The sequence below is a fragment of the Pelobates fuscus genome, chromosome 2 (genome assembly GCF_036172605.1).
Source record: "Pelobates fuscus isolate aPelFus1 chromosome 2, aPelFus1.pri, whole genome shotgun sequence".
Taxonomy (NCBI): Eukaryota; Metazoa; Chordata; class Amphibia; order Anura; family Pelobatidae; genus Pelobates; species Pelobates fuscus.
The window spans coordinates 187704966-187732144 of record NC_086318.1 but is presented as its reverse complement, the minus strand read 5'-3'; positions in this window follow the sequence as shown (position 1 = coordinate 187732144).

The following is a 27179-nucleotide window of genomic DNA, read 5'->3' as shown; positions in this document are numbered from 1 at the left end:
AGTTGAAGATGGATATGGATTGTGTTAGTCTGTATTCCGGCTGCCGGTGAGGACGGCGTTGACCTGAGAGCACGTCCCGAGCAGGAGCCTCACTTCGGGGGACATGCTGAGCAGACAATTCCGGTTACGGTTGTTACCAAACAGGTCCTGCGTTGAAGAATAAGCTGCTGCTGCTGCTGCTGCTGCTGCTGCTGCTGCTGCTGCTGCTGCTGCTGGTGGTGGTGAACGCGTCTGATCCTGTATGCTGCTGTGGAAATCTGTCTTACGCGTTTCGTAGGGAATGTGCCCTACTTTATAAGAGACGTGAATTCACGTCCCTCCCCTAATCTCAGGTACAGTGATGGATAACGGACAAGCCCACTGAGCAAACTGACCGGCTAGTTGTTAGCATTATGCAATGGTAGGCCCAAGAAAAGGCCTTGTGCTGATTGGAACGAGGGGGGAAGGGGCAACTGCCCTTAAGTTATGGTTGGCTGGTAAGGTGGTACAAGGTGTTCCTGAAGTCATTTTAATACATGAGGGAAACAATATTAGCACTGTTCTGGTGTGGGATCTGGGGGAGAAGATACAGAAGGATTTGGGGGAGCTCTGGCTCCGTTTTCTGAGGGTGTTTTTAATATGGTACGAGGTGCTCCTTTGGAATTTCTGGTGGGGGGCTAGGGACCCCAGGGCTTTGGAATGGGGCAGAATTAAGCTCAATCAGAGGGTCTCACGTTTTGTGAAGGGAATGTGGGGGCTCACGGTGCATCATCGCATCTTTTGAGTGTAATTCTTCTATTTATTTTTGTAGTGATGGGGTCCACCTGACGGATGTTGGGTTGGAATTATTTTATTTAGATTTGCAGGAGGCTTTTGAGGAGGCCATGGCTGTGGTGTTGGGGCAGCCCTGCTGATTTAGGGGGTAAACCAGCGGGTCTTGTGATGGCCCTATTAAACGGGGGTTGGACCAGCGATCTGTGGAAAGTGGATGAGTAGGGCTGTCCCTCCCCTAATCTCAGGTGCAATGATGGATAACGGACAAGCCCACTGAGCAAACTAACCGGCTAGTGGTTAGCATTATGCAATGGTAGGCCCAAGAAAAGGCCTTGTGCTGGTTGGAATTGTGGCTGCTGCTTCTCTTCCACAAGGCTTCAAGAGAGGGCTTAATATAACATTTCCTCTATAAAGCTATAAAGTCTATTTGTGGGTGTTTTGATGTCTGTTTTTTGTGTGTTTATTTTGTTTTTGTTTTTTGGATCACATAGGGAACAATTGTTGTAAATTAAATGCTAGTGCCTGGACCCATGAGCCCAGTACAAACTCATTTAAAACAGAAGAAAGATTCAGAGTATAAAAGAGTGCCATATTATGGATTTTGCTCCAATGTGAAAATTAAAGAGTACAAGTTGATTTTGCATGGATGCTGCAATAATGGCATACTGAGTGTAGCAATTCAACCATGTTCCAGACAGGAAGTGATTATTTCACTACCTAAAATCTGGTAGTGAGTTATGGGGAAAGACAGCAAAATCAGCTGACTGTAATTCTTTACATTATAAAACTCCTGTCTTCTTTATTGCACTGTTAATTTTGTCGCCTAACAATTTAGTCAAATTTTAGTCGACTTCATTTTTGAGATTTAATCGACTAAAACTAGACTAAAACTAAAAAATTCAGATGCCTAAAATACAACTAAAATTAAAATGGCATTTTAGTCAAAAGACTATGACTAAAACTAAATTGAAACTTGCTTCCAAAATTGCACAGAGTGGCCATGGCAAGGGCTAAAGAGATAGTCCAGTGCTTGGGAGAGTTACACCTAGAAGGGCTGAGAGGACACAAAGAGACACAGAGGGATTGGAGAAGGGGCAAAAGAGACAGAGAGAGGCTTTAACTAAATCCATTAGATTTTAGTTGTGTAAAATTTACTGGAGATTTAGTCAACTAAAACAATTCAGATGACTAAAATATGACTAAAGTGGCTTTTTAGTCAAAATTAACACTGCTTTACTGTGCCATTCTAGTCTTACGCCCATTCACCCTAGGACTAAACATGTCCCTGTGACAAATCTGCCTAATTTTATACATTAACAGTTCTTTTTTTCTATGAATGTTTTATATGTGATGGCAATAAATGAAGAAATAACTTTGCTTGAACACAAAGCCTTAGAACATTTGATTGATCCATCTACGTTCAAGTATGTACATCTTATGTTTTGTCTGTTGGGGTTTTATGGATTAGTTCAAAAGCCACTGATGTAGGAAAATATAATCAAATCCCAGGTCGTTCCTTTACATTTGCTGCATATTTCTGTGGAAAGCAATTTTAAAGTTTTTATCATTAACAGTTCAAGCACAATGCTTGTGATCTTTCACTTGTTCTGAATTAAGATTCTATCTAATCAATTCTAAACAGGATGTAGGAAAATTCCTGCACTTCAGTTCTATTAAAACCAAGCAGGAATATAAATTAAAAGAAGCCTTAAAAATGACAACCGATGTTCAATCACTTCAAGCATATAATCTGGTCATGCTTGTTCATATTGCTTTCTTTAACCTTAACTGGAGAAGGTCACACCGACCTTCCATTTAAAGGCAAAAGAATAGATAGAATGAACTTTTAACCATAACTGCACAAAGCAGCAGTGTTACTTAAAGAAAATATCTGTCCATATTTTCTCAGTTGCAAATACGACAAATTATGGCTTATTTGTTTATGCATTTAAATTTAAAAATACTTTATTAACTGTGGTGTGAAATAATCAGTGTTGCTGACAGTTTTGTCGTTTTTCACAGTCTCTACAAACCTAGGAATGTTTTTTGTAATTCTGGTCATCAACACATTGTGTTGAGTGGTCTTCGAGTTATTTTAGTTCAGTACATTTTCTCAGCATTTCCTTCCATTACGGTATTTACGGAATCTACTATCTACCTAAATAGATTTCTTTGAAATCTGGCAGTGTGAACAATATTATTCTAAGCTAGTATACTTTCATTGGGTGCAAGTTTCTATCTTTTGATTTTTAAAAATATTTTCCAAAACGTTGTCATTTTTTCACATGCACAGTGTGTCCAGCATACCCTTACAAAGTATGATCCCAGGCCCACCAGATATCAACCCATTTATCTCCTAAACATGTTGCCACCTAGGGGGAAAATCCTTAAATATGTTAAGGGCCAGGAGATATCTTGTCATCTGTCCATAAATAGAACACCATCTATAGAATCCCTGATGGCCAGGTTATTGGGATCTCTCTCTCTCTCTCTCTCTCTCTCTCTCTCTCTCTCTCTCTCTCTCTCTCTCTCTCTCTCTCCGAGAAAACAACCTCTTTGCTTGGCTTATATAAGAAAAATTATTATGATCTGTTAAATTAATGACAGGATCCCTAGAAACCTTTCAGGAAGTGTCTCCATTGTTTAAGTGCTGCAATGATGGCAAGGAGTTCCCTGTTGCCAATATCATAGTTCCTTTCAGCCTTAGATATTTGCTAGGAATAAAATCCACAATAATGCAATGTTTTGTCAGGGAATTCTCTTTGGGACAAAACTGCTCCCACCTCTGAGGCAATATACAAAAGGCAAAGAAGGGTTCAGGTTAAGAATAGGAGCAGAAGCAAATGCATTTTTTAGAAAATGAAAGGCAGCAAGAGCTTCTGAAGTCCAGGCATGTGTTTTATCATCTTTTTTGGTTAACTTTGTGATGGGTGCAATAATAGTAGAAAAATCCTTTATAAAACATCTGTAATAGCCAGCAAAGCCAATAAATCACTGATTGGCTTGAAAACCATGAGGTAAGGGCCAGTCTATAACCGCAGAAAGCATTTTGGGAACCATACTAAAACCATTAGCAAAATCTAGGTAGCCCAGGAATTGCACCCCAGTTTGATTAAACAGGCACTTCTCGAGTTTGCAGTAAAGTCCATTGACAAGAAGCGTCTGTAAAACCTGCCTGACATAAACATGATGAGTACACAGATCTATTACAAATGTGAGTATGAATTGCCTCAAAACATCATTGATAAAAATCCTTACATACTGTTGGGGTATAACTGAGGCCAAAGTGCATCACAGTGTACTCATAGTGACCACTCCTACCGTTAAAGGCAGTCTTCCACTCATGACCTTCTTTAATATACACTAGCTTGTTTTAGTCTATCAATTTTGTTATCAACGGAATGGAATAGGCATTTTTGATAGAGATTTTGTTAAGTAGCCTATTGTCGATACATGGTCTTAAATCACCCACTTTCTTAGATACAAAAAAAGAAGCTTGCCCGGCCGGAAAAGAGGATCTCATGATAAACCCATTCTGTACCGATTCCTTTATGTACTCCTTCATGACAAGGTTTTCTTGAGGAGACAAAGGATACACTCTACCCTTGGGGGGTATAGTAACAGGTAGAAAATGTATCATACAATCGTAGGGTCTGTGGGGTGGCAACTTAACTGCTTCTCTTTTGTTAAACACTGCTATCAAGGATACATATTGAGGAGGTATAACGGTATACAAAGGAGGAGCTTTAGGCACTTTAATAGAATTCTAAGGGTAATTTTGGTGATACAAGAGTCATGACATTTGGTACTCCATGATTCTATCTGACCTGACTCCCAATTAATTGTAGGGTTGTATATAAGCAACAATGGGTACCCCAGTACGATCTGTGCAAAAAGAGAAGAAATTACCCGAAACAGAATATTTTCAGTATGTAATAACCCTGTAGACATGAGTATGGGTTCCTTGTTAGTAATTACTGGAGAACATAACAGTCTACCACCTGTGGCCTCATTGGCCAAAGGTGATTCTTTCTCCCTTAAGGGTATCCTGTGTGTCTTAACAAAGGTGGAATCGATGAAAATTCTCACCGACCAAGACCAGAATATTCCCTGTATCTGCTGTATTGTCATAACACGGGGAAATAAGGAGAAGCAGTCTATTGAGAGCCAAGTGAACTGCAAGTGACTCTGATGTCACACCCAAGGCTGGTCCCCTAAGCGTACGGGACACTCTTTTCGCATATGGACTTTTTTTTTTACCACAGTAAAGACAAAGACCCTCTTTTCTCCTAAGCAGCTTTTCTGCTTCGGAAAGCTTGGTAACCCTTAGTTGTATAGGTACTGCCTCTGTCACAGTGCGAATTTCATAGTTGACGGCTTTTGGTATAATGGAAACAGTAAGGCATCTGTTACTGGTCTTAGTATACTGTCTAGCGGCAAATTATGTTATCTATATCAATCAGGTAGTCAAATAGATCCTCTAAGGCTACAGGGAGTTCTCTGGCAGCTACCTCATCCAATATAGTATCAGATAACCCTATCATAAATGCTGTAACAAGTCCAATATTGGTCCAGTCTGCCTGAGAAGCCAATGTACAGAACTGGATTGCATAGTCAGCAGTCTGTTTGATCCTCATTAAAGCTTTAGCAGCACTATTTGCCTTCTGGTAGTGTCAAGGGTCCTACGAAAAGCTTTAAGGAAGTCTTGGAAATCAACCCTTGGCCTCAAATTGGGTTAGCCCACTCAAGTGCCTTATCAGTGAGCTGATGCATGAGGAACCTCACCATAGACCTATCTGTGAGAAAGGATCGGGGATACATCTCAAAATGGAACTCCCCTTGATTAGCATCTCCTCCATCTCCTCCTCCTTGAGAGATGGGTTGAGATGTTATAGACACTTGTGTCTTACGAACCAGACAAGTGGTTCTGGACAAAAGTGTCTGAAGCACCTGGGCCATTTGACCCATACGGTGATCCTGTTCTTCAAACCTCATCTCGTAGGAAGCCATTTGCTATCCTAAACCTGCAGGGTCCAAGGCCCTATTGTAATGTCATGGTGTAATACCCCAACATGCAGAAATCAGTACAGCAATGGACAAGACAGGGAAATAACATATTACCAGGCCTTAGAATGGCCAGACTTAATGTTGTACAAAAACAATTGTAGTCAGTAATGAGCCATGGTCAGGGTAACAGAGAGAAAGTAAAAATGAAAACTAGCTAGGGTCAGGTACACGGTAATCAGTCGGACAGGCAAATAACACAGGAAAGGGTTAAAGATAAACATGGAGACAGAAACAAAACCAAGGTCAATACCAGAATGCCATACAATAGCTCAAGGAATGCACTAAAGGGTACTGGGACACAGGGCCAGATTAAGAGCCCAGTGGGCCTGGTGCTGACAATTATGTGGGGCCTAAGTACAGAATCTTATCGACCAAAAATACTTATGTATCTGGGAGATGTTGCTGGAGGGAAACTCATAGGATGCAGCTATAAAAAAACTCAGATTCTCTTAAAATATGCTAATCTCTCTCTAATTCATGCTTTCATCTTTCAAGGAAATCCATACCCCCTAACAGCAGTGTCCAGTAAAACAGGAAGTCAATGGGCAGTGTAAAAAGGTTGGGCCATTGACAAGGATCATGTAACCAGAACTCCCAAAAGGGACGAACATGCCCAAAAAGGAGGCATGTCTGCCAAAGAAATTGAAGGCTAGCCTGGCATGAATGCATGTCACGTTGCCTGCCAATCATGCATGCTGGCCAACAGCATACTGAGCTTGGCATAAATGCGTCTAATGATGCGCTTGCTCCATGCTTTCTAAGGACTGCCCCCTAGCACCCACATGTCCACTTGTCTCCCTACCGTCTTACTAGCAGGCAGACGCTCTTGGTAGTCTGAGACAGAGAAAAGGTGGATATAGTGAGTGTAGAAGAAAGGGAACATGCCACATTGTTAGAGAGACCAAAGTCAGCATTACCTTAACTAATTTAATTTCAGCTAGTCCAAACAAGTTTTGTTTCCATTTATCCCTCTTAAGTTTCCATACTTAAGCAAGAGTATGTGAAGAGTAGTTAGGGTTGCCATCTTTCTTGGAAAAAATACAGGCCTTACTAATTTGCATAACTAATTATGTTTGCGTGACATCACATGATGTAAATCACAAGGAGGGACATAAGAGAAAATTCTGTAAAATCACAAAAAACTTACAGTTTGATTCTGCTGTATAGAGGGATTTCTCCCAGTGTCTCCCAGGTCTACCAGTGTCCCCATGTCTCCAAGTGTCCCCATGTCGCTCACTGTCCTCATGTCTCCCAGTGTCCTCATGTCTCCCAGTGTCCCCTAGTGTCTGTTTCCCCATGTGTCCCATGCCACTAAGGGACACTGGGAGACATGTGGACACTGGGAGACATGTGGACAATGAGACACTAGGGACATAGGGAGACATGGGCACACAGACACTAGGGACACTGGGAGCAGTGGCGGACCCAGAGCCTAATCTCGGGAGGGGCACTTGTAGATTTTTTAAAGAAATAAGCCATGCACAATAATTACTACAGCTCTGTGTAGTGGTTATGGTGCCAGGACTCCCTCCCAGAGTAAGTAGTCAAACCGTTTAAGAACAGTTTGACAACTTACCTCGGTCTGCTGGGATATGCGGCTGTAGTGGGGCATAGGAGCAGTGGTGTGTGAGTGGTGCAATGTGTGAGGGGTGCAGTGTGTGTGAAAGGTTCAGTGTGTGTGTGTGCGGCGGGGTGTAGTGTTTGAATGTGTAGGGTGTGTGGGGCAATGTGTGTATGGAAGCTGTGTAAGTGTGTGGGGGCAATGTGTGTATGGGGGGCTGTGTATGTGTGTGGGGCAATTTGTGTGTATGGAAAGCTGTGTATGTGTGTATGGGGGGCTGTGTGTGTGGGGGGCTGTGTGTGTATGGGGGGGCAGTGTGTGAATGTGTATGGTGTGTGTGGGCAATCTCTGATCTCCCCTCCGGTCCTTGAAGGCACATTACTTGGACAGTGCCAGCCCTGCATTAGCCGGCAGGGGAGAACCTTTGGGGGGGGCAATTGCTCCGTTGCCCCCCCAGGATCCGCCAGTGACTGGGAGACATGGGAACACAAGGGACACTGAGACACTGGGAGACATGGGGACACTGAGATGTCAGGGACACTGGCTGGAAGACATGAGGACACTGAGACACTTGGAACATTGTGTCCCTAGTGTTTCAGTGTCCCCATGTCTCCCAGTGTCCCCAAGTGTCTCAGTGTCCCCATGTGTGTCTGTGTCCCCATGTGTGTCTGTTTCCCCATGTCTCCCAGCATCCCCTAGTGTCTCAATTTTCCCAGTGTAGAAAGGAGATGTGGGAGCAGGGCACTATAGGGGTAGGTGGGGGAGCAGGGGCATTATAGCGGTAGATGGGGAGCAGGGGAACTATAGGGGTAGATTGGGAGCAGGGGAACTATAGGGGTAAATGGGGAAGCTGGGGCACTATAGGGGAAGATGGGGAGCAGGGATCTATAGGGGTAGATGGGGGAGCATGGGCACTATAGGGGTAGATAGAAGGGACTATAAGGCTAGATGGGGAACAGGGGCATTATAGGGGTAGATTGTGTTCTTAGTTATGTCTTTTTAGAAGTCTGATTGCACCGGAACTATTTTTTTCTGTATGGATTTTGGTCACTGCGGCAGCACATTTCTTGTATAATGCATCTCTCGGGTGTGCCCCCAATCTCTTCTCTGCCACATGGTTAATTATAAGTACCATGTCTACAAGGAAAAAAGATAAATAGTTTTGTAATATTCTAACAAAAGTCAAATATTCTGCTCATATTTTGCTGTAAATTTACATAATTCTAATTTCATGTGTTTTTCAAAGCAGTCATCTATACTTTATATTGCTGTTTTATCTTTATCTTAGTTACCAATTTTATGTATGAAATATATATCTTATTTTTAATAAAAAGGTATTCTGTATTTAAGAAGTAAATTAAACAAATTATCCAAACTACTTCCCAGTATGTGCAATACTGGTAATTATGTGCCAAAAACTCACATCATTCTATATTTGTGAAGCTGCATACATACTCAATAATTTATATTATTTTTTTCTGAAAATTTGTTTTTTCTGCGGCTGCTATACTTCCTGATTTCCTGTCAAACTGCTTTTTATCAGCCTGACAATTTTTTTTTTTAAATTAACAAAATAAGCATCTCCTTGTCACCCATAGCCATCAAGGCTTGGACAGTAACTATACTATACTATAGGCTGATAGCAGCCAGAAAAGCCAGCAAACTCAGTTTGCTTTTTGATCGTGCTCAGGCGGGCTTAAATATCTAGATGTGTGGATTCCATGGGACTTAACATGCCTGTAAAGCCTCAATTTCCAACGCCTGCTAGACACTTTTCTCTTGGACATGAAGGCTTGGACAGGCCCAGACGTCTCCTCATTTGAACGTTAAACAGTATTAAGATGAATCACCTACCCAGAATGCTATATCTTTTCCAAACCATTCCGATTCACATCCCCAAAGCTTGTTCTTACTTCCTTGAATGCTGCCTTAATCAGCTATGTATTGGAAGGGAAGATGGCCGAGACTCCAATTGTATCGTCTTAATCACCCGAAGCAAGAGGGCAGACTAGTAATGATGATCACAGTGAGGGGTGAAGATGCTACCACTGTAAGGCTGGCACAGTGAGTGATGAAAGGTGAGATTATATTCTTTATTTTCAGAGTCCTGAATCTAAACTGAATAGAAGAAACTGTAATGTACAGTGTTTTTATAACACAATCTCCTTTTAAAGTTGTGACCTGTACTCTTTTGAGTTGCTCAGTAAAATGTCTGACATGCACTATGTATTTATAAGGGTGAGATAGATCTGTATATGAATATATATCTTTTTCATCTTGCAAAAAGATTGCAGCCTAGCGTCTCTAGGGACATCTTCCAGATGAGGTGATGATTAGTGTGAACAATTTACAGAACTAATGTGGCCCTGGCAGTCTACTTGGGTTGAAAAGGTGAATTTAGCAGCAGAGAAGCAAGACTTAAATTCTAAATTACTGTGAAATGTTACCTCTAAATGTCACAGTGGAATAAACAGTGATTGTAGGGACAACATACTGTAATATACGCAAAGAGAAATATCAATATGAAAAACGTGATAGACATTACAATGCACTTTGGATTTGTCAGCTTAAATAAAACTGCAACATTGAGTTGAGATGCAGAACTGTATTATACAAATGTAACAAGTAGCTAGTGTGAATTATGGTTGAATAGGTTGTGATATTTTTTTAGAACTTGTGCTAAAATGTATAAATAATATTACATTCTACATGATAGCAGTTAAAATGTACAAAATAAAATAGTTTTTAACTCTGTATCAAGATTAAAACAAAAAATATACATGACCCACCAAAAAATCACAATTTACTGAAACCGTAATTTTTTTTTTTTTAGAAACCACACAATTAAAATCCTGAAACTTGTGTTAACCTTTTTTCAAAACGAAGAAAAGAGAGAAAAAGTGGAGAAACACTCACCAAAATAGTGGGTGTAGTCTAGATTGTCTCTCTAGGGAATACCTCTTAATATAACTGTCACATATATAAATGGGGGAAAACAGGGGAACGGGGAGGGAGAGGAGGGTTTTAAACCTTTATTGAAGTGACTAAATAAAATTGGTAGGTAGATTACCAAATAGGAGAAGAGCCCCTCTAAATAGAGGGTAAGTACTGTAAAGTTAGAAATGCTCAAATACAGGAGGTATATCTAAGGTAGCGTTTTTTCACAGTGCGTGAGTTAGCTAGCTAGCCTAGGGATACGCTAGGATATTCCTGCAGTGATGTGTTAAGTGGCACGTTCCTGTAATCTTTTAAGCCACATTATCCCACTGTCTGCTGAGGGATACCCTCTTATCGGTATACTCTCCTTTTGCATTTGGGGTGGACACGATATTTAGACTAACGTGGATATGCCCATGGTCTGACATATAATATGGGATTGGGGATATGTGCAACATTACCCCATTATAAGACCTATTTTACTCTGTGTATAATCTTTTCAATATAGTAGCCTATACCAGAGACTACGGTCTTTTTGCTTCTTTATTTCACCATAACCACTGCCAGGTACCCTCCATCCCTACCTAAATTTACACTGCTATCTCACCAAGTTTTTGGTTTAATTCAGGTGCAGTCTATAATTTACTACATATGAGTAGTCACCCATTTGCCTACATATAGATAATTGAAAGCCAGCCAGGTACTTTGTATATAGACATTTGAAAGCCAGCTAGGTACCCTGTACCTTAGATATACCTCCTGTATTTGAGCATTTCTAACTTTACAGTACTTACCCACTATTTAGAGGGGCTCTTCCCCTATTTGGTAATCTACCTACCAATTTTATTTAGTCACTTCAATAAAGGTTTAAAACCCTCCTCTCCCTCCCCGTTCCCCTGTTTCCCCCCCGTTTATATATGTGACAGTTATATTAAGAGGTATTCCCTAGAGAGACAATCTGGACTACACCCACTATTTTGGTGAGTGTTTCTCCACTTTTTCTCTCTTTTCTTCATTTTGACTTTACCTGGGGTTAAGCCCCGTATACCTCGTGTAACCTACTCTTGAGTCTGTGGGGCTGGTCTATCCAGCACGACATACTCTCTCTTTTTCTGTTAACCTTTTTTCATGTGATGGGTAATTTTCTTGAAACTGCATATCAAAAATGAATAATTATGTCATTAATCACAATCCAGTTCACTCCACACACAGCCTGGACGCACATAACATTAAATGTGGAGGTTTTTCCACTACATATTTGGCAATCTGTCTACAAACTTAGAGCCAGTATTTTGTGGGCTCCAGGTAAAGGTAGGCATACTAATCTTATTTTAGTGTTATATAATGTGTCATTGAGATACTGCACAATTTTGTTCTCTTCAATTGCAATTTTCTTATGTGCTTCACTGGAAGATACTGAAGAGGTGCTATTGCCACCAAAAGAGCACCGAAGCGCTTATGTATAGAGCCATATCTTATTAAAGGCTCTATATATTGTGCACAATCTCAATTATTTAAGCATTCTTGCTGCACTAGTGTGCCTTTTTTCACTTTTGCGTACATTACATAAATATGTATGTTAAAAGGCCAATAGGCCTGAATTTGTGGGAGGAGTTATGGCCCCTACTTAAACTCTTAGCACCTTCTCACCTCTGCCGTTCAAGCTAATTGATTCCTTAGCAACCAGCACTTCCGGTCCGAGTTCCCACCAAACAGTTACAGTTTCCAGCAGGAGTCCTGTCGCCAGCAGTATCCTCTGCCTCTGACCTCCGGTCCTGCCACCCGGCTTCTCCCCGGTCACGATACCCGGCTTCCGGTCACGAGACCGGCACACCCATGTAAGCATAATGTGGGAAATAGCGTTCGGCTATTTCCCACATTCGGGCCTAAAAACGTGGGGGTAGGCTCCCTTTACTTATACTATACCTTTCATGCATACTTACCCGTTCGTGTACTTCAGCTGTTCGTGCGGCTAAACAGCCGACCGTAAGGTATACTTACATTTGTTCATTCTTTCGTGCGGTTGTAACAGATCACCTGGCACCCTGACTGAGCACCTCCATTGATGGATGCTCCTAGTGCTTCCCGAGGGCTCCAAGCACTCTACCAGACACCATAACCACCGCAGACCCCACGAACCGCCGCAGCTTGGTTGGGGTCTCGCCATCTCCTACCCACCCTGGACCTACGACAAGGCTCCAGGTGCCAGTGGGTGAACCTCTCCTCCAAGAGAGGGAAGCAGGAACAAGTTCTTAAAGGACCACTCTAGGCACCCAGACCACTTCAGCTTAATGAAGTGGTCTGGGTGCCAGGTCCAGCTAGCGTTAACCCATTTTTTTAATAAACATAGCAGTTTCAGAGAAACTGCTATGTTTATAAATTGGTAAAGCCTTCCCCCTAATCCTCTAGTGGCTGTCTCATTGACAGCCGCTAGAGGCGCTTGCGTGATTCTCACTGTGAAAATCACAGTGAGAGCACGCAAGCGTCCATAGGAAAGCATTCAGCCGACGGGGCGGAGAGGAGGAGGAGAGCTACCCGCCCAGCGCTGGAAAAAGGTAAGTTTTACCCCTTTTCCCCTTTCCAGAGCCGGGCGGGAGGGGGTCCTTGAGGGTGGGGGCACCCTCAGGGCACTCTAGTACCAGGAAAACGAGTATGTTTTCCTGGCACTAGAGTGGTCCTTTAAAAGAGCTTAGTAGTGATTATCCAAGGGCAATATATAGTGATATAGCAATTCCCCCAATAAGAGACAAGACTCTAGATTGAGGGTAAAACAGGAACAGAATGCACTGAAGCTTTATTGCTTCTTATATACAAGTTTTCCCACAAGGTTACCACTCACGTGGACCTTGTTGGGCACTGAAAACACAAATTGAACAACCAATCATTTACAGTTACACAGTTAAACACTCCCATTCATTACTGTAAATTCCTCCCCTCTGCTTGGAAAATAATTGAGTTAATTGCTGTATCAACTCAATTATCTCCAAGTAAAAAATACACATTTTACACATTTCTCATAACATCAAAATTATACATCAAATTCACATAAAACTTACATGTTTTCTGTACGGGCATAATTATGGGAACAACATATGAAAAAATCATCTGAATCGGTTCAGTGGTTCGGGAGATATCTGGAAGTCACATTTGACCGACCCCAAGCATAGCTTTCATGCCCAAAACAGTTCCACAGATTTGAGCTGTGCGCCCGGTCTATCTTCTCCTTCAAAATAGGTACAAATTGAATTTCTTCCCTTAGAAAAGCGCTCCGTTCACATGGATTTAGCCGAACGCACAGAAGGTAGAAGTCTCAACGGTGTTCGTGGAAATAGTAGCTGAAAATAGTTCCAGGCGTTCAACGACCGAACACCGCTGAGCGTGTTCGACTAAACAAAATGGCCGCAGCCACCCAGCCGTTGGTCAATTAAGCTGCGGTTAACCACAGATCCTGGGAGGTCAACGAGCAGCACACTCCACTTGCGGGTGATCTGGCCGTTCGTCAGTTTGTTAGGTAAACGAACGAACAGAGCACTACATCTTATAATCATTCACTTAAATTACTGCCTGTTTTAAATTTTATACAGGTTTAGGTGTCCTTCATTTCATTTCACTTTTTCAAGTAAAAATTTGTCACACAGGTTATCATTAATCCACTCTTACATTTTATGGCTGCATCATTAGCCTTTCATTAATGACAGTTTGACTCCTATAAAGATCATACGTTTATTACTTTCGGTACCATGCCCATGCACAACTTTTCACGTCTATTCAACCACCACGGTTCATTTTACGTCAGGCACAGTACTGACCAAAGGCACGTTTGCTCACTCACTATTTCTCTCAGCTTTATACTTGTTATGGTACTTAGCTCTATGTTATGATTTTAGGCTCCTCAGCATTTCCTTCCAGTAGACTTCAGGAAGTGTCAACCCGGTATCCTGTCCTACAGTATCAGGTATAGTGGTTTACTCGTTACAGCTATCTTGCCCCGAGGCCTCATTAAGCCTCCACAGGAAACCCACCCACAGGCGGATTTCCAAACTACTGCATGGGTCACATTGAGACCCCTCATTACGATCTCACCCATAATCTCCTCCCAACCAATGTCACTCTGCTTCTACAAACTAATAACTGTACATCACTTGTTTTATTTCTAGGTTTATTATCTAAACCTGCATTAATACTGCAGTCCCTTCAAGCTTCCTACGCTTTCAACTACCGACAGCCAACCTGGTATCCTGTATTTCAGTAACAGGTATTGTTAATTTTACTCACTATGATTACGATTTCTCCTCAAGGCCTCACTCAGCCTTCCTTCATTACATTCCCAAAAATAATGGTAAGTAGGGGCTTGTCTCTATGTATGGACCAACGTTCAGGTCCCTCATCTTACACAGGTTCTTACATTACAGTATCATTGATACACACCTCTCCATACGTTTGACATCTTTACATACATCATGTATACCAGTGGCATGCTTTGGGCCCACTAGCATCTATCTTACCCCTAGGAAACCTTGGCTGGACCAGTTATTTTTCCAAGGCAATTCGTATCCAAGACCTACTGCATCAGGCACTAAGTGATAAGAGTAATACTCAAGGTAGTATATACATGTGTTCGGTCACAAAAAGACAAGCCCCATCAGGTTTCGAGAACTGGCATACAGGGATAGGTGCTGGCCTTAGCTACCCTAAGTAAATTCACCGGTGCCATGCGGCCTACTTCCCACCTCAACACGGGGGTTCAGCCCCACGGGCAAAATCATAGTTAGCCGCCTCGCTCGCCCTTCTTTAGGGCTACAGCTATGGCTTCCCAAGTCACAGCCACACGGATTTGAATCTCTTATGGTCAGTGGCCATGACTTCCCGGTGCCTTTCACCACTGCTTCGCATTAGCAGGGCCTTAACCGTCACTTTCTTCGCCTCGGCACTAGTCAGCAGGCCAGTTCTCCGAAGGTCTCGTTCTTCCTTCACACTCCCCTACCTAATTTAAATTATTATTCCTTTTTCAGAATGTCACAAGAATCAATTTCCATCGATGATTTACCATTGGATGACGAACCCCCATCCTGTGCCGCATGTAGCTCAACATCCCACTCCACTGACTTGTGCCCTTGCGAGGCAGACCCTTCCACTTCTCACCACTTCTTCACCCCACACACTAGACAAGAAGGCGGGCAGAGGGACAAGCTTGGCAAACCCATTGCGTTTCTGGGCAAGGAGCAGGTGTGCAATAACTTTAACGCTGGTGCATGCAGCGTTTTACACAGACGCAGCAGCACACCCCGGGTTTGCTGCCATTTTCGGCAACCACTGGTTTAGAGAAACCACTGGTTTAGAGAAACATCCTCATTGTTCGAGATTTACCAATCATGGCGGCTGCCCATACATGGGGTCACCTGTGGACCGGCAAGGCAGTTAAATGCTGCTCAGAAAATTCAGCAGCCTGTGAAATTATCAACAAGGGGTGATCCTCCTCTCTTACCATCATAAGGCTCTTACGCAAGCTGACTTGGCTGGCAGCAACCTCTCAGTTTCACCTAGTCTGCATTCACATTACTGGTATCTGTAACACAGCTGCTGACGTTCTTTCCTGCTCTCATTTTCAGGTATTCTTCCAGGCACTACCCACAGCCCAGCACCTACCATCCAGGATACCACCTTTTAACGAGCTTATAATGGACTAACTGAACTACTGCGCCATGCTCAATCACTCACAACCACGCACTCTCATCCAACACCACTACCACTTACGCTAGGGCACTGGCCATTTACAATAAGTTCACTGCGGAGTTTCACTTGCAAGGAGACTTCTCCATTAAAACCATGGTGGCTTTTGCCTCCTTCTGTCATCTACACCTCAAATTATCCCATAATACCATTAAGCTTTACCTCACAGGGGTACAACACCACGTCCTCACTAACTTTCCTAATCACGCACCTTTTTTTAGCATCATACCCTATTAAGAACATCCTTAAATGTATTCACAAGGTTACAGTTTCCCCTGTCACTACCAGATTGCCAATAGATGGCCCTATTTTTAGACTACTTACCGGACAAATCCCCTTTCGATTATCACACTAACCTGGTTATAAAGGCCGCCATCTTTATTGCTTTCTATGTGTCAGGATCCCGCGGGCGGCTGCGAGGGGAGGCTGCAATCCGCTCGCGGCACTCAACCTCCAGCCGTCTGCTGTACCCTTCCCGGCGTAAGCTCGGCGGGCAGCATCCTCCCAGCCTCGGATGCCGCCCGCGTCTTCCTCTCCATCCCCCAGCATCAGCATGCATGACGCTGCACGCTGGGAGACCGCCCAGTTTTATAAACGCCGGAGTCAGTCACCTGACCCGACATTAACCCCTTAAGGACCAAACTTCTGGAATAAAAGGGAATCATGACGTGTCAGACATGTCATGTGTCCTTAAGGGGTTAAAGGCACAGTGCCTCCATCACAGTGGGAGGTATAGATATCTCCCACGTGTGATTGTTAATTCTGACTGGAAATTATCCAATAAGAATTAATCTAGGGGTTTATATACTTACCTTTCCTGTCTCTCTCTGCCCTGGTGTGATCTTTGCTTGCTAGTATTGCTACTGAACTTATGTTTCTCTCTGGTTACGTACTCTCTGGCTTGTGTATCCGACTTTGCAACTTTCTCCTACCCTTTGACCTCGGCTTGTCTCTCGTCATTCTGTCTTCTGGTTCCCCTTACTCGGCTTGTTTCCTGACTATTCTTTCTGTGCTTAGCCCGGCCACTCTAAGGTCCGGTACGGCACCTTTTCTGTGTGTGTGTGTTAGCGTGTTTTGGTTCCCAGAATCGTGACACTATGGCTTTCTTAGACCTAGGTAGTCCACAGTCGCACACCAGGTAGATACCACATCAAGCCTTAAACTATCTCATCTAAAGAAAGTCGATGACCACTATGTCCTTTCATTACCTTCCACGAAAACTAACCACACCAATCATCACACTATCATTCCTCTCTTCCCTAACGAGAATGCCTGGTGCCCAGTCAAAGTACTCAACATTCTTCTTGTATCTCACCACGCACACTCACCACTATTACTACTCCAAGGGCACCCACTCACCACAGCTAAGTTCACATCTCACATCAGACCTCTACTGTCAAGGTTGGGCTACAACCCGGCTTCCTTCTCCGGTCACTCCTTCCATATTGGCGCAACATCTTCAACATCTAGCTCAAACACACCAGTCCACATCATTAAGAGACTGGGCCACTGGAAATCCTCTATTTACAATACTTGCATACCACGACTGGAGAGGGATTTCGACAAGCTTTCAGAAGTCTAGCTTTATAACTTGTAATATAGTGTGTTTTCTTTGAATCCTCCTTTGCCCTCTTTTTATTACAGGCCTACTCGTTCGTTTGTTTCAGCATACCTCAATCAACTTTGCATCTTCTTATACATTGCATAACCTATTAAAAATTCCGTTAAAGTTAAAAGGTCATTAGGCCTGAATTTGTGAGAGGAGTTATGGCCCCTACTTAAACTCCTAGCCCCTACTCACCTCTGCCATTCAAGCCGATTGATCCCACCCACCTACACCCATCTATATATTAAATTTCACCTTTGTGGGCCCTCTTTTTATTACAGGCATACTCGTTCATTGGTTTCGGCACACCTCAACCAACTTTGCATCTTCTTATACTTTCCATAACGTATTAAAAATCCTGAGCACAAACTGAGGAACTGAGCACCTTTATCTTGATTACCTTACAATCAATTTTCTAATCTCTGCCCTTTGCACCTGTCAGTCAGAATAGAGAGATCATAGAGATGAGGAATAATGGAAACATTTGAGAGTTTTATGAAAATGTGTTCTAAAAAGTGGTCTAAAAACTGGGGTAACCACAATGGAAATTAATGGAAACAGCAGGCACATTCCATTGGTGACTTCTCCTCTTGTTCATTCTTGCTACACTTGTTAAAACAGAATGCTTGGTAAATTTCCCCCAAAGTTTCCATTACTCCTTTGATCTCTCTATTCTGACAGGTGCAAAGGGCAGAGATTAGAAAATTGATTGTCAGGTAATCAAGATAAAGGTGCTCAGTTCCAAAAAAGAGGTAAATACAGCAGTGAAATAAATATTAGTTACATTTGGAGACTAAGTAAACAAATTAAAACTCAAAATATTAAAATTGGGAAATGAGAGTTCACTTTTAAAATGAGTTATTACATAGGAGCTATGTTCAGTTTTACTCAGTGTAAAAACTTTCTTTAACTAAATAAAAACTTTATTTTCCCATTATAGTGTAGTTATGATAAACTGAAATATATACATTCAATAGTATTGCCTGATATAATAGATTTGATTCTAATTAATTCCTCATAAATATCAGTTGATATCCTTGCATTATAAATTCTAATTTTAGATAAAATGTGATAAGAATAACATTTAGTGCTAGGAGAGACCCAAAATTATAATTATTTATACATGAGAATGTTGTTGGATAATGTGTAGTCGGTTTAAGGTTATGTAATCAATGTATTGTAATTAATTTATAACAAATAGCACCCTGAGACAAGTTTAGAAATGCTTGTAATTTGTGGGATTTGTGACTTACGAATTATACTCCTGTAAGAATTTGCTTTACAGGATAGCTCAATTAAGAAAACTAAGCTTTGTGTTTCATTTATAATAGGCTTCTAGGTCTCAGCTTGTCATCTTCCACACAGTTGACCCATGGCCTAGCAATAGGAATTTTGATCAACAGTGAGTATTAAAACAATAAAATGCATCTTTATTACATTCATTGTGCAAATAATTTCTAAAAACCAACAAAAATGGTGTAGTTTGATTTGGCTTTTTTGAGTTTACTTTTCTGAGTGCAGTATCCATTTTGGATTTTGTGCATGCTGTAGGCCAAGACAACTTTAACCATATTTAAGTGTAAATCATACTTTTTTACAAAACATGTAATTTACCTAAAGAAGCTAATATTTTACATGTACATGACATATAGGACTTTTTATAGGATACCCTATAGATTCACTAATTATTTTTTATTATTTTTTATTATTATATATATAAGAAAAAATATAAATGTTCTCAGAATCACCTGCAAAAAAACACTGTAAACAGCCAGAGACAAACAAACAAACTGAGATTTTTTTATATTTGGAATCGTATATTTTCTTTGGATTTTTGTATAAGGAGTTTCGTTTTAGGCGATAGCATATCAGCTACCGTGTTTCAAAAGGATCATTATTTGGTATCTGTACGCACTACCATCTGGGTTGAAAGCTCTTTGTTGTTTCATAGACTTTGCTAATTATTATCATAAGGGAGTCTCTTCAATAATGTCACTGTCACATTGGTATCAATATCAATGGTGTCCTTAGGTATTCAAGACTTTCCGATATGTTTTTTTTGCTCCTGTGTTTTGACACACAAAGTTCTAAATTGGTCTTTATCTTGAACACTCACAGTTATGTATTGTGATCTCTACTGAAATTCTGTTTTACCCTGTTCTTTTTTCTTCTCAAAGAAGTTTACTATAAAAAACAAAGGTAATTGGACACTCATAGACATAATGTTAGTTCTAATAAGCGGATGCATACAGTTCTCTTGTTTTGATGTTCACTGACCACACAAACTTACCTCATCTGTCAATTTAGAATGCTAAAACATCAAGCCATGTGGTCATTATTTCTATTTTAATTCAACTATGTATTGTCCTTCCAATTTGATACTTAGCATGTGAAAGCAGATAGCAAGTAGCTATCTGCTTGTTAGCTTTGTCCAACAAGCAGATTGACCTCTTGATCCATCCTCTGATGATGTTAACAGAACTAATAGCTTCTTTCAACATGCAAACATTTTTGTAAGAGGGCAACTAATGTTCTGGAGATATCTTTGTTTAACTCTTCCTGGTGGGTCTAATGTTCTTAGCTTTCCCTGAGTAGTCACACATTTTTCATAAGAGGACCACCTAGTTCCAAGAGTTTATCAATATGATTTAAGAGGTGTCTCCTAAATGTTCCTTTGATGTTCAAAAATTCTCATCTTCCTCATACAAGTAATTTTTTTATAACCCAGGAGCTAATCCCAATATGATTTAGGAGATGTATATGAAATGTTCCAGGTCCTTCAGTGATTTGTTAGTATATGGGGCTGTATGGGCCCATGTGTTAAACACTTTGCAATGTGTGAAGATGGAAACCCACTCCCTTTTCAGATGGAGAATTTTGTATCTATACCTCCCAACATTTCAAATGAGAGGGGTGGTGTGATCAGGTTGGGGCCGATGCGACTTAAATGTAGTTTAGAACAAGAAAAACGTATTTAATTTATACAGACTGACCAATAACCACACTTATTTTAGTGTAAAGACACATTACTTTGTGTCTTGAGAAAGATCTCTCTGAGATCGAAACATTGCACTTGTTTCCAATAGATCTGCTGTTGAATCGAATCCTGAGTGCCTGGACCATACCTTTGTACTGCACTCAGTCCCAGCAGACACCTGGTGCACTGGAGCAGGACCAGCAATCCCACAACATTAAGGCAAACAAAAAGAAAATATCCAGGCACTCTAGGTGCTCAAGCCGCAGGCAGATTTATTGTAACAAAAAAAGAAGCAGCAACTTTTGCGAAATATTATTTTCTTATACATGCATCAGTTTCATTTTATTAATGATAGGGGGCAAATATTTGCTTAAGTCTCTCTTTACTAGAACTCCACAGCAGCACATTAACATAGAGCAAATCAACCAATCAGAAAAAAGTTAGATAAAATAAAGCTCCCCTCCCCACACATAACTTCCTCTTTCAAGGTGCGACAAAACAGAATAAGAAACCGAATAAAACCTTGCAGTGTAACATAAGTCCTTGTAGGCAATGAAGTCAATGATGTCATTCAGCCGAGAGGAAATTTCAAACGTGGTGCCACGGACAGATTATAAACTAAAATGAGAAAAACATAGTCGAAAGGGCTAGTTAGATAATGAAATGTATTCTGACAAAACATGCAGTCATCCAGTGCGACAAACAGTATTGCTGTAATGTACAGAGATCCCAACCTTTCTATGTAAAAAACGGTAACATGAAAAGCGACAGGTAGCAGAAACAACAAGCAGAGTTCCATACATACCTGATTACCCAAAACTTCTGAACAGAAGTCAAACAAGGGTAGGAATGAAAAAACTGGAAGGGAAATATTCGCCTCCTGTCATTAATAAAGTTAAGATTATAGGTACACTAAAGCTAGCATAATCTACAATTTTATAACATGACAGGAGGCTTCATATTTGCTGTTTTTTACCCTCAGTCAACAAAGCAAATAATGCTTGTACCGTTGGTAATTATCCCGGGAGGCCAATGGATTCATCCTGAATGTGACGGAAATGTGATCAACAGAGATGCCAGTAGTTGATGTTCCTCCAATCCCTGGAAAAGTCAATCTGCAGCAGGATTCACTGTACCTGGTTACATGTGACCGGGCTCCGCCAAGGCGGTCGATGTAATGCAATGCCAATATGGTGTCCATTCTCAGGAGGATGAAACAGTCTGATAAATTATCGGTGTAACTTGAGATTGCGAAAGAAAAACCTGCAATCAGTTTTGGACCAAAGATGTGGAAGTCGGCTTTCGAGCGTCCAAGGCTATCAGGCAATGTGGTCGCACAAGCAGTTCCCCAATCTCAAGACTTGTGTTTGGAACCACGACCAAGTCTGGGGCAGAAAATAATACAAGTCTTACCGTTTCCCATTGACCTCTGAGGTGAGTGGTATCATCTGAAAATAGGTCTACTCCGCAGGCTAGCGAACGGAGGGGAATCTGGTCGCGCCATAGAATTCTCTGGCTAACAATGCAAATTGTGGAATATTTATGACTGTGGTCGACGAAGCACTCCCAAAGGCACATCTTTCCTGAACCCCAGAATTTCACCACCTGGGACAGGGTGCGGGTGGACTTTCCTTGGAAGACTGCGAAGCCCAGGCAAATGAAAAAGGGGATCGTAAAGTGAGGTTGAGATCAGTCCAGGGCATCCAGAGTAATAAGGAGTCCGGCTATGAGGTAATGGAAATCTTTGTAAATGAAGATGAGCCATTACTGGTCTTAGCAGTTGGTGAATCACCAAGAGCCCACATTTAGAGTGGAGAGTAGATAGGTTGATCTGGCCAGGCCGGTCATTACCCAGGAAACACAGCAAACATAGGTACATGGAACAGAAAACTACCGATTCCGGAGGTTAAAGACAGTGTGTAAACTCGCCCGACTTCTTACGAATAAGAAGGCTGGATCCGTAGAAACCCCCGGTGTCAGATGGGAAGCTGGCACACTCTTTAGTCGACCAGGGTCTGGAGTTTAATGTCTACAAGTGTCTGGCAGTCCGCCGTCCAGACTTTGTTTGGTGGGAATGGTGTCTGTATAGTGATGGAAGGGAATAGTTCAAAATGGCTGTAGTAATGACCCCGCTGTCATTCAGCCCTGCCGGAAAAAACGAGATGGGGTCTGATTAAACACTCATCACACTGAAGAGTGGGCTCTATTGAGTGTGGTTTGCAGGTATGTGTGTTCGTGAATTCTTTAATAATGTTTCTCCAAAGCCTAGGTCCTAGGCCAAAGGACCCCATTCTTAATTCAGGGTCTGCAATCTTGGCATCTATATGAAAGAACACAACCCATCTTCATTCAGTGCATATTGATACCTAGCATTGTCTAGTAGGCCTATAGAAGGGAATGCTCAGTCTTAATAAAAATGGTTCCAGAGGGCAGCTGTGTGTACGGGCTTCATCCGCTATAAGCAGGAAATTTCCCAGGATTTCAAGAACGTCGAATAACTTGATTTGGAACAGTCTCAGGCTGTGATCAATATCCCTGCGAGGGTCAGGTCCCGATCTTGCGAGGTATGTGTAGGTCCCTATGTCGCACTTTGGGGTCATTGCGACCTTATCAGGAAGAGATGGACTGGGCATTCTGCCCGAATCTTTTATGCACTTCCCGGTCTAGGGATCTATGAGTCCAGTAATGTATATACTGGGCCAAATGATCATGAGCCAGCTTTCAGGTGACTTGGGGTGACAAATTGAATGCGGGTCCAAGAGATCAAATCCAAGCAGATGTCGCCGTTTGGACCTGACGTAGGTGGTTGCACAGGAGAAATCAAGGGAAGCTTTCGTGAATGATTTGTGTACAAAGGGAGAATCCTCCACCTCTGAGCCTTGTCAGCTATCCTCATCCTCAGAGATTGAGTGTTCCTCCTGCCATTTATCCCAAATAGATACTGGGTAGGAACTCTAGAGCTGACCAGATACTCCAGTCTTTTCATGCGTTTGGTGCGTGCCATGCACTTTCCGACATGGAGTAGTGGGTCTTCCCCTGTCCAGTAGTGCTTGTGGGATTATGTATGTCTGTATTTGGAGGCATTGGAATCTTCTGATTCCTCCGACAGGAGAAAATGCCTGAGGGGTTGTCCATATTGGCATAAATAAAAGCCTTGCGTGATAGTCTGTTCAATGCCATGCAGATTATATATATATATATATATATATATATATATATATATATATATATATTAAGGATATATATATCCTTAATAGCTGGGGCTCACCCAGTAATAATAAAACCGCCAGGAGTATATTCAGTAGAGAGATACAGTGTCACAGACAAAGCAGGCCACTCATAGGGCTGTAACAGTGACAGCCAGATCAAATAGCCAATATCATTCAAGGTAAGGTACCAGGATATGTAATATGATGGGGTGCTTACCCCCAGTAATATAGTATATAAAGTAGGCCAATAATAATATCAGCAAAACAAAACAACTACGTTGTTGAGTGTTAAATATCGATTACTTAACTTCAATTAGTCTGTAGCCTCCCAAGATCGTTATCCACCACAAAACGATCATATATATGTATAGAACCACAAGCAGAAGTGGGATACGGCTGTACAGTCTATATAGGGAACATGCAAGGAAAAAAAACAATAGTGTGATACAGTATATACAGTGAAAATGTGCGCTTAAATGGATGCACTCACGAGATAGTAAAGGTAAAACAGCATTCAAGGTGCCTCCCCAGGGAATATGGGGGGATGCTGGTATCCTTCGGTAGTGTCTAGCAGCCAAATGGGACACAGGACTCCAGGTGAGTAATGGTAGAAAATATTTGTAGTTTTATTTTCTTTAAAAGGTGATACAACACCAAGCAGATAAAATATAAAAGTGCAGCAGTAGGTCCAACGCGTTTCGTTCAACACAGGAACTTCATCAGGGACCGCACAGTAAAAGAAATCAACAGCAATATTGCAGATTGTAAAAAAATACACATCCTACTCACCCTAACAATAATCACTATAAATAGGGCTAATCCCAATGTCCCATTGGTTCTAAGTGTGGGGGGTGTCCTCCAGGCTGCTCTCCATTGGTCAAGGGATAATATCATCCAGCTGATTCCATTTTCGGCATTTCAATGCCCAGAAAACGAGCGCGTTTTTTTCATACGGCGGAACCGGAAGTAGACGTTTTCTTTCACTTCCGCGTTCCACATGCGTTCCACGTGCGTTCCACATGCGTTCCAAGGGCAGTCCGCACATGCTCAGTGGGTATTACACAACTATCTCAATCGAAAACATCCTAATGCATTTAAAAAAGCCCTTAAAAGCTCAAAACATAACTAAAGGTGCAATTAATCTCTAGAAAGAGAAAAAATAAATTAATATATGATATACAAACATAATTAGTTACTTTAGTGAACTTAAACTTGTCATGTGACAAAATTAAACATTAAACATTATACTTCTGGTGTCTGTAATTCTATGGAAATAGCAAACACCTTCTCTGCAAATATATATTTAAAGTGACAGACTCTTCATAAATTTCTATAAACCTCATCTTTATTGAGGATATTGTCATAATAAACCCCTCCATAGGTTTATTTTAAAGTGACACACACCTTATCTCCAAAAACCTGTTTGAAGTTATAGATTCCTCCGTGAATCAGTAAAGGTGACAAGCACCTATTACAAAATTAACCAAGTGACTCATACCCGATAGGCTAAAAAAATAATCAACTAAAAAACCATAACCTATAAATTTTACAAATGTTCCCTAAATATTATTAGTTAAGGACATTATAAATACCTGATTAGTACACATAACTGTATAATATAAACTACGTTAGTTATTATTATTGTTTCATATATGCTATCTTGATCTGTTTTTTATCATAATTATATTCTTTGGTTTCATACATATGCACCAAAAATAGATCACTCTCATTGTCCCATATCATCAAAAGAAAAAGGAAAGGAGAAAAAAGGAGAAAAAAGTTATCTCTGGCCTGGGGATAACTTTTTTCTCCTTTTTTCTCCTTTCCTTTTTCTTTTGATGATATGGGACAATGAGAGTGATCTATTTTTGGTGCATATGTATGAAACCAAAGAATATAATTATGATAAAAAACAGATCAAGATAGCATATATGAAACAATAATAATAACTAACGTAGTTTATATTATACAGTTATGTGTACTAATCAGGTATTTATAATGTCCTTAACTAATAATATTTAGGGAACATTTGTAAAATTTATAGGTTATGGTTTTTTAGTTGATTATTTTTTTAGCCTATCGGGTATGAGTCACTTGGTTAATTTTGTAATAGGTGCTTGTCACCTTTACTGATTCACGGAGGAATCTATAACTTCAAACAGGTTTTTGGAGATAAGGTGTGTGTCACTTTAAAATAAACCTATGGAGGGGTTTATTATGACAATATCCTCAATAAAGAAGAGGTTTATAGAAATTTATGAAGAGTCTGTCACTTTAAATAGATTTGCAGAGAAGGTGTTTGCTATTTCCATAGAATTACAGACACCAGAAGTATAATGTTTAATGTTTAATTTTGTCACATGACAAGTTTAAGTTCACTAAAGTAACTAATTATGTTTGTATATCATATATTAATTTATTTTTTCTCTTTCTAGAGATTAATTGCACCTTTAGTTATGTTTTGAGCTTTTAAGGGCTTTTTTAAATGCATTAGGATGTTTTCGATTGAGATAGTTGTGTAATACCCACTGAGCATGTGCGGACTGCCCTTGGAACGCATGTGGAACGCACGTGGAACGCATGTGGAACGCGGAAGTGAAAGAAAACGTCTACTTCCGGTTCCGCCGTATGAAAAAAACGCGCTCGTTTTCTGGGCATTGAAATGCCGAAAATGGAATCAGCTGGATGATATTATCCCTTGACCAATGGAGAGCAGCCTGGAGGACACCCCCCACACTTAGAACCAATGGGACATTGGGATTAGCCCTATTTATAGTGATTATTGTTAGGGTGAGTAGGATGTGTATTTTTTTACAATCTGCAATATTGCTGTTGATTTCTTTTACTGTGCGGTCCCTGATGAAGTTCCTGTGTTGAACGAAACGCGTTGGACCTACTGCTGCACTTTTATATTTTATCTGCTTGGTGTTGTATCACCTTTTAAAGAAAATAAAACTACAAATATTTTCTACCATTACTCACCTGGAGTCCTGTGTCCCATTTGGCTGCTAGACACTACCGAAGGATACCAGCATCCCCCCATATTCCCTGGGGAGGCACCTTGAATGCTGTTTTACCTTTACTATCTCGTGAGTGCATCCATTTAAGCGCACATTTTCACTGTATATACTGTATCACACTATTGTTTTTTTTCCTTGCATGTTCCCTATATAGACTGTACAGCCGTATCCCACTTCTGCTTGTGGTTCTATACAATAATAATATCAGACAGCATCCACTAGAGTAACAATATACATATCTGTAGTAACTGGGCTCATCCAGTAATAATACAACCTCCACGAGGATCTCCAGTAGGGAGGTACAGTGGCACAGACAAAG